A 6,308-nucleotide genomic window follows, 5' to 3' on the forward strand; every position below is an offset into this window, starting at 1 on the left:
TGGAGCAATTTTAGTGCTTCTTTTCCCCTCCAGAACATTGTTTAAGGCACAGCACCTCCTTCAGGGATGATGATTAGGAAGGACTGATGTATGAGTAAAAGTCGGTTGATTTTTCCAATTATTTTGAATAAACAAATGTTAACAGAGTCCACAGCTCTCTCACTACTTAAGCTTTTAGATGCTTAACACTATAACTGACAACTCTGGAATATTTTGAGATGTTAAAAAAAGCAACTTTGCATTTCAACAAAATAAGGGAGAGGGACTCTATTTTCAGGGAATATGGGAATACTCAGAGTATTTAGAGTAATGGATTTACTTCATGTGAGAGAGAATACTATTTTCTTGTTCTTATTTTACCTATTTTTAAACTGCTGAGGTAAATGCATATTTAAGAACTATCACTTAACATGCCATAAATCATATTACATTATATATGACTGGTTGGAATTGTTGAATAATAATCAAAGTACACACATCCAGAATGCCAGGCAGAAGACTTTCAACCCAGGCTTCTGCTTCCTAGAGCTTTTGTGGACTAGAAAAGGTGGCAGAGATGGAGAAAAACATCAAGATACGTAGGATCAATGAAGAAACATCAGTGGGGTAATGTCATCTTCAAGGATTCATGATTTTATCCTTCATGAAACTTTCATTGTAATAGAAATTAACATAGGGTGCTTTACCCTTGAAAGGGCATGATTTTAATCTATGTGGGATGTGGGAAAAGCTCCCTTTGCCTCTCTCTATGTACATAGACTAATGTAATATGCCACTAGACAATGTGGCTGAGCTGAAAATTCAAGTTAAATTAAACATCCATAAAACATTTTCAGTTACTAGAACTTTTGAGGGGCCACTAGCATAGTGGAATCTGATCCTTGGCTATTTGCTTATTCTGAATAACTCTGTGGATATGGACCAATATGGTTTGACCTAGGCTGTTGTTCATACTATAAAGCATTTGAAATGGCTTTTCGTGATTAACTTACAGCATACTTTCTCTAGTGTGTGATAGATGTGCACTCACATGAAGCAATAGCAACCAGGAAACCTAGAGTTATTTTATTAATAGCTGGAAATGTGTTCAATGTCCTCTCATTGCACAGCTTTTCTGGCAAGTTGTGCTGGAGCATGTGGTCTATTCCAGGAGAGTCAGAGTCTACTCTTCCAACCAGTGGTGAAGACAAGAATGGACAGTCTATCCAAGAACAAGATCTTCCATGCTTACTAATGGAAAAAAAAAGTGTAATACTATTGAATACCTACTCTATTTTAGGGCCTGGGGATAAAATGTAAAGCAAAAGAGATAGTGTCCTTTCCCTTTACATATCATATGATCTGGGCACGGCACACAGGATGGAAGCTTCCTCCACTAATGAGAGCAGGTTTGCCCCCAAATGTGCAAGATATCAGGGTCTTATGGAAGTTTTCTTAATTGCCTCAATGAGACGTTTCTGAGCCTGGTAACGAGTAGTCTTCATAGTCTCTCTGGACTTTGGTGCCTGAGTATGACTTATATCTGTGATTCTCAAAAAGGTCCCCACACAAGCAGAATCAACGTCACCTGGGAACATAGGATGCAAATTCTAGAGCCCTGCTCAAACTGACCGAATCAGAAACATTGGGGCTGGCACAAGGAAATCTGCATTTTAACAGGTGATTCTGAAGTATGCTAAATTTGGGAAGACTGTCCTAGAGGAGTCCTTTACAAATTTGCTGGACATGCAGAAATTGTGGGGCGTGGTGGTGGTTGGGGGAAGGAATCTTGTTAAAATGCATGCCTAGTCAGTGCGAGAGTCTTGAGGCTCAGTGTTCCTAACATGCTCCTGGTGACTCCAGTGCTGCTGGCCTGGGCACCACACTCTGTGGGGCAAGGCTTTGAGTGTCCTTGTTGCTGTTGATATGTGCGGTTTGGAGAGTTTTAACCTGGTGGCAAATGTCTTCATTCCTTAAAAAGGAATTATTAACTTTTCTTTCTCTGGGCCCTCATAGACATTGAAATCTGCTTCTATTGCAACATCACATTCTACTATAATTATTTGTTTTCATCTCTTTATTCCCCACTGGTTGATCAACTTGTTGAGAGCAGGAAGAATGTCTACATTTGTAGCAACTTTAAGTGACTGGCATATAGAACACCCTTAATAATGGGTGATACAGCAAGATTCTTATATCTATATCTATAGCTATATTCATATGGCCTGTCAACAAGAAATGTATTTAAACTCCTTGAAAGTAACTTCTGTGTTATTTATCTGGCAACCTTCTGATAGTTGGTTCCTGCCAGCTTACGATGGACTGGCTAAATCCACAAGGCTGAAATTCTGTAAGCAGAGCCAAAGATGAAATTGTTGTCTTAAATTGCTATGTGTCTAGTGAAAAGTAGGAGTGAAATAAAGCTGGTTTTTGTCTGACTCCTGGTGAACTGTGGCTAAGGTATGTTAATAACTTTCCCTTTTGAGTTAGAAATTATCAGTTCCCAGGAGAAAACCTAGTTCTTATGTGGAGGGTTCAGCATTCTATCTTGAAAACTACAGTTCTCTCATTTTATCCATGACAGAAGCTGGAATTCTTTTTCTCCCCTGTTCAGAGTAATATGGTCGACATTGTGGAATATCTCTTTTTAAGGCTGTTTCCCCTTTGTTAGTAAATTCCTGATAAAGATAACAATTTGTGCCCAGCCTGTGAATGTATCCAGTGTTATACTCTAAAGAACTCTGGCTAGTGAGGTCACCTTTCCATTGGTCCATCTCTGGTATGCTCAGAGTACTTTCATCTAATAGTGTGAAGACTGACATTATTGAGGAAATGGCACTGAGATAAGGCTAAAGGTATCTGGTAATATCCAACTGAAGGGATCTGCCTTCACCAAAAAAAAAAAAAAAAAAACCTAGTGGAGGGAATGGACCACTTGTGTTTGTAGAAAGGAGGTTCCACCTTAAAACTGGCTAGTTGGTAGGAATTTAGTGAAGAAAATTAAGTGGTCTAAATTTACCCATCTTAAGTTAAATGAATGTTAACTGCTTGGAAACACATCTCTGCAGATGTAGGTTCTATTTATTGTAGTTATAGGTTTTCATGATACCTTATAAAGATCTCCAAAATTAAGAGCAATGCCCAAAGTACTATTTACTGAAAGACCTAGATAAATGCAGCTTTCTTCCACATTCTACAGAAAACAGTAGGTCATACTGCATTTTCATTAGCAGTTTAATTATCACAGTCCTTTACTAAACATTTTATCTATGACTTCTAAATTCATTTCACCTGAGATCACAGGAGTTCGTCTATTAGAATGATTTTCAGTAAAGTCTGCCTTTAAATTAAGACCATCTGGCTTTCACAGATTGAGTAGCAAGTAGGAAACCTATTATGCCATCCAGACCACCAGAACTATAAATTGATTTGAAGCTTTGGCCCCATGGAATGCATTCCTCTCTGGGCAGCTATCCAGAGACAGCAATAAAGAGGGCAATTACCTTGTTTTGTAGTCATTCTCTCTCATACCAAAACATTTCTTTTTCAAGTTTATATTTTTAAAACAAAAAGAAAATAACTAATGTTAAGGAATCATCTTTCTAATCTTTATTACAATTGTCAGTGGATATTTTGCTCCTGGGGGAATTATTAAGCAGGATATGAACCTGAAAAAAACATATTTAAAAATCCCTTTTATCACTATTCTCCTATTTTAGGGCAGGCAACTGAGAACTGAAGTGGCAACCTTCCTTCTGGAATTCCCAAGTAAGGTCTAGGGGGAGGAAGACTTATCTTTCTTGAAAAATTTGTGGTAATATCATATGTCATCAGGAAGCCACAAATTAAAACAACAATGAGATACCACTACACACCTATTAGAATGGTCAAAATCTAGAACACCGACAATACCAAATGCTAGTGAGAATGTGTGGCAATAGAAACTCTTATTGATTGCTGCTGAGAATGCAAAATGATATAGCCACTTTGGAAGACAGTTGATGATTTCTTACAAAACTCAGCATACTCTTACCATGTGATCCAGAAATTACACTTACCATTTACCTAAAAATGTTGAGAAATTATGTTCACACAAAAATCTGCATACCATTGTTGATAGCATCTTTATTCATAATTGTCAAAACTTTGAAGCAACCAAGATGTTCTCCAGTAGGTGAATGGATAAAATAAACTGTGATACATCCAGACAAAGAAATATTATTCAGCACTAAGAAGAAATGAGAAAAAAATGACAAAGAAGAAATGAGCTACATGGGGGTAACTTAAATCCATATTACTAAGTGAAAGCAGCCAGACTGAAAAGGCTACATACTCTGTGATTCCAACTGTATGACCTTCTGGGAAAGGCAAAACAATATAGACAGTGAAAAGATCAGTGGTTGCCAAGGGTTAGGTGGGGGCATTAGAAGGTGTGGCCGAATAAGCAGAGCACAGAGGATTTTTAGGGCAGTGAAACAGCTCTGTATGATATTATAATACATTATACATTTATTCAAACCCATAGAATATACAATACTAAAAGGGAACACTAGTGTAAACTGTGGACTTTGGGTGTTTATGATGTGTCAGTGCAGGTTCATTCATTTTAATAAATGGACCACTGTGTTGGGTGATGGTGATGATGATGGAAGCTATGCATAAATGGGCAGGGAGTTCATGGGAAATCTCTATACCACCTCCATTTTTCTGTGACCCTAATATGGCTCTAAAAAATAAAGTCTTAAAAAATAAACCCAGAATTTATTTAAAAAATCTATTATAGTTTAATTATGGCCCAGAGTATGAAAAACTTGTCTGATTATGAAACAAAAGGAAACTACCTAAAGATACTGGCTAGTCCTCATAGGGTCAAAGAACAGGGTGATTATTTAAGTTTTAGGTCTTAAAAATGATGGATCATGAAGAAAAATTAATAGATGTCTCATTCTACTTTTTCTAGAACAGGGTACAGGCCAGATTACTACCTACGGGGAGGGGGGGGACCCCAGATGGCACTGAGTTCTGTTAGACACTATTATTTATTCAACAAGTTTTTATTGAATAAACAAATGAATGAACCCCATTTAGATGGCATAACCACATTCTGCAGGCATTTAGAACTCATCTTGAAGCATCCTTCTCCCTAAGAGTACAATTTTGCAGAAAGTCTATCCAACCAATAGAAAAAATGATGAAAGGTAGTGGCTTCTTAAATTTATACAGGCCCTGATGATTTATTCTGATGCAACAAGCAATGGAATCTAAACAAGGTATGGGAGGCAAAAAAAAAAAAGAAGGAAAGAAAGTTTGGCAACTCTGCCTATCCAGGAGCCTCCTCTTAGTCAGTGTTAATGTGATAAAAGGAAATGATATTTTTATTTTCATTAAAATGCAACAAGCAGCAAAGACAGAAAACAGAACATCTCTTCTCATGGTTAGAATCATGCAGAAGCAGATGAGTGGGTGCCTTCTGCTGGGGATTGCTGAAGGCTTCTCTAACACAGATCCATCACGCAGCATGGAAGCTCAAATTGGTCACTGTCTAAGGAAGATAGGCAAGTGCTTGGCTAGTTTTGAAAGACCGACCTCCCTTCCTTTCTCCCACAAGTCTGTACTGAATGCCCTCTATGTACCAGGGGCCTAGTTCTGGGGATAAGAATGTGAGCAAGATGGGGTAGTGCTCTTGAGTTTCTCAGACAACTGCACCAGTGTTGAAGTTTCACATATAAGAGTTTTAAGAGCATATTTAGGAAGGGAATTTACTTCTGATTTGGGGAGTTCATGGAAAGCTTTGTAGGGAAGGTAGCATCTACACTGATACTCAAAGGATGAATAAGCCAGGTGACACCCCCATAGTAGGGGCAGGAGAGGGGGCCAGGGGAGCAGAAAGGAGCAGCACATGATGGGATCAGAAGGGTTCACAGTGTGCTCAGAGGCCTAGAGGAGAAAGAGAACGTAGCACATTGGGAACCAGCAATTAGTGCAGTGTGGCTGAAGCATGTTCTTGGAGGAGGAGAAATGAGGCTGAAGAGGTAAGAAAAAGACCCTTGCAAATCACACTAAGGTGTTGGAATTACATTGAAGAGTCTCAAAGGCTCCGATGCTCTGGGAAGTTTTAGAACTTCTGTATAATGTGGTTCCGTGTAGGAGAAGCCATACCACACATGGGACCGCTCCCATACTTAAGGCACTGGAGTGATTTGTTTATATTTCTGTTCACCTAAAGTCAACAATCAATTTCTGAAGGGCAAAGAACAGTTTTTGTAAATGTCTGTATTTTCCAGTAAGAAATAACCTAGTGGGAGCTTCTGTTTTGAGACCAGTACACA

Source organism: Furipterus horrens, unplaced genomic scaffold (assembly GCF_987537825.1).
Source record: "Furipterus horrens unplaced genomic scaffold, mFurHor1.1.pri manual_scaffold_4, whole genome shotgun sequence".
Lineage (NCBI taxonomy): Eukaryota > Metazoa > Chordata > Mammalia > Chiroptera > Furipteridae > Furipterus > Furipterus horrens.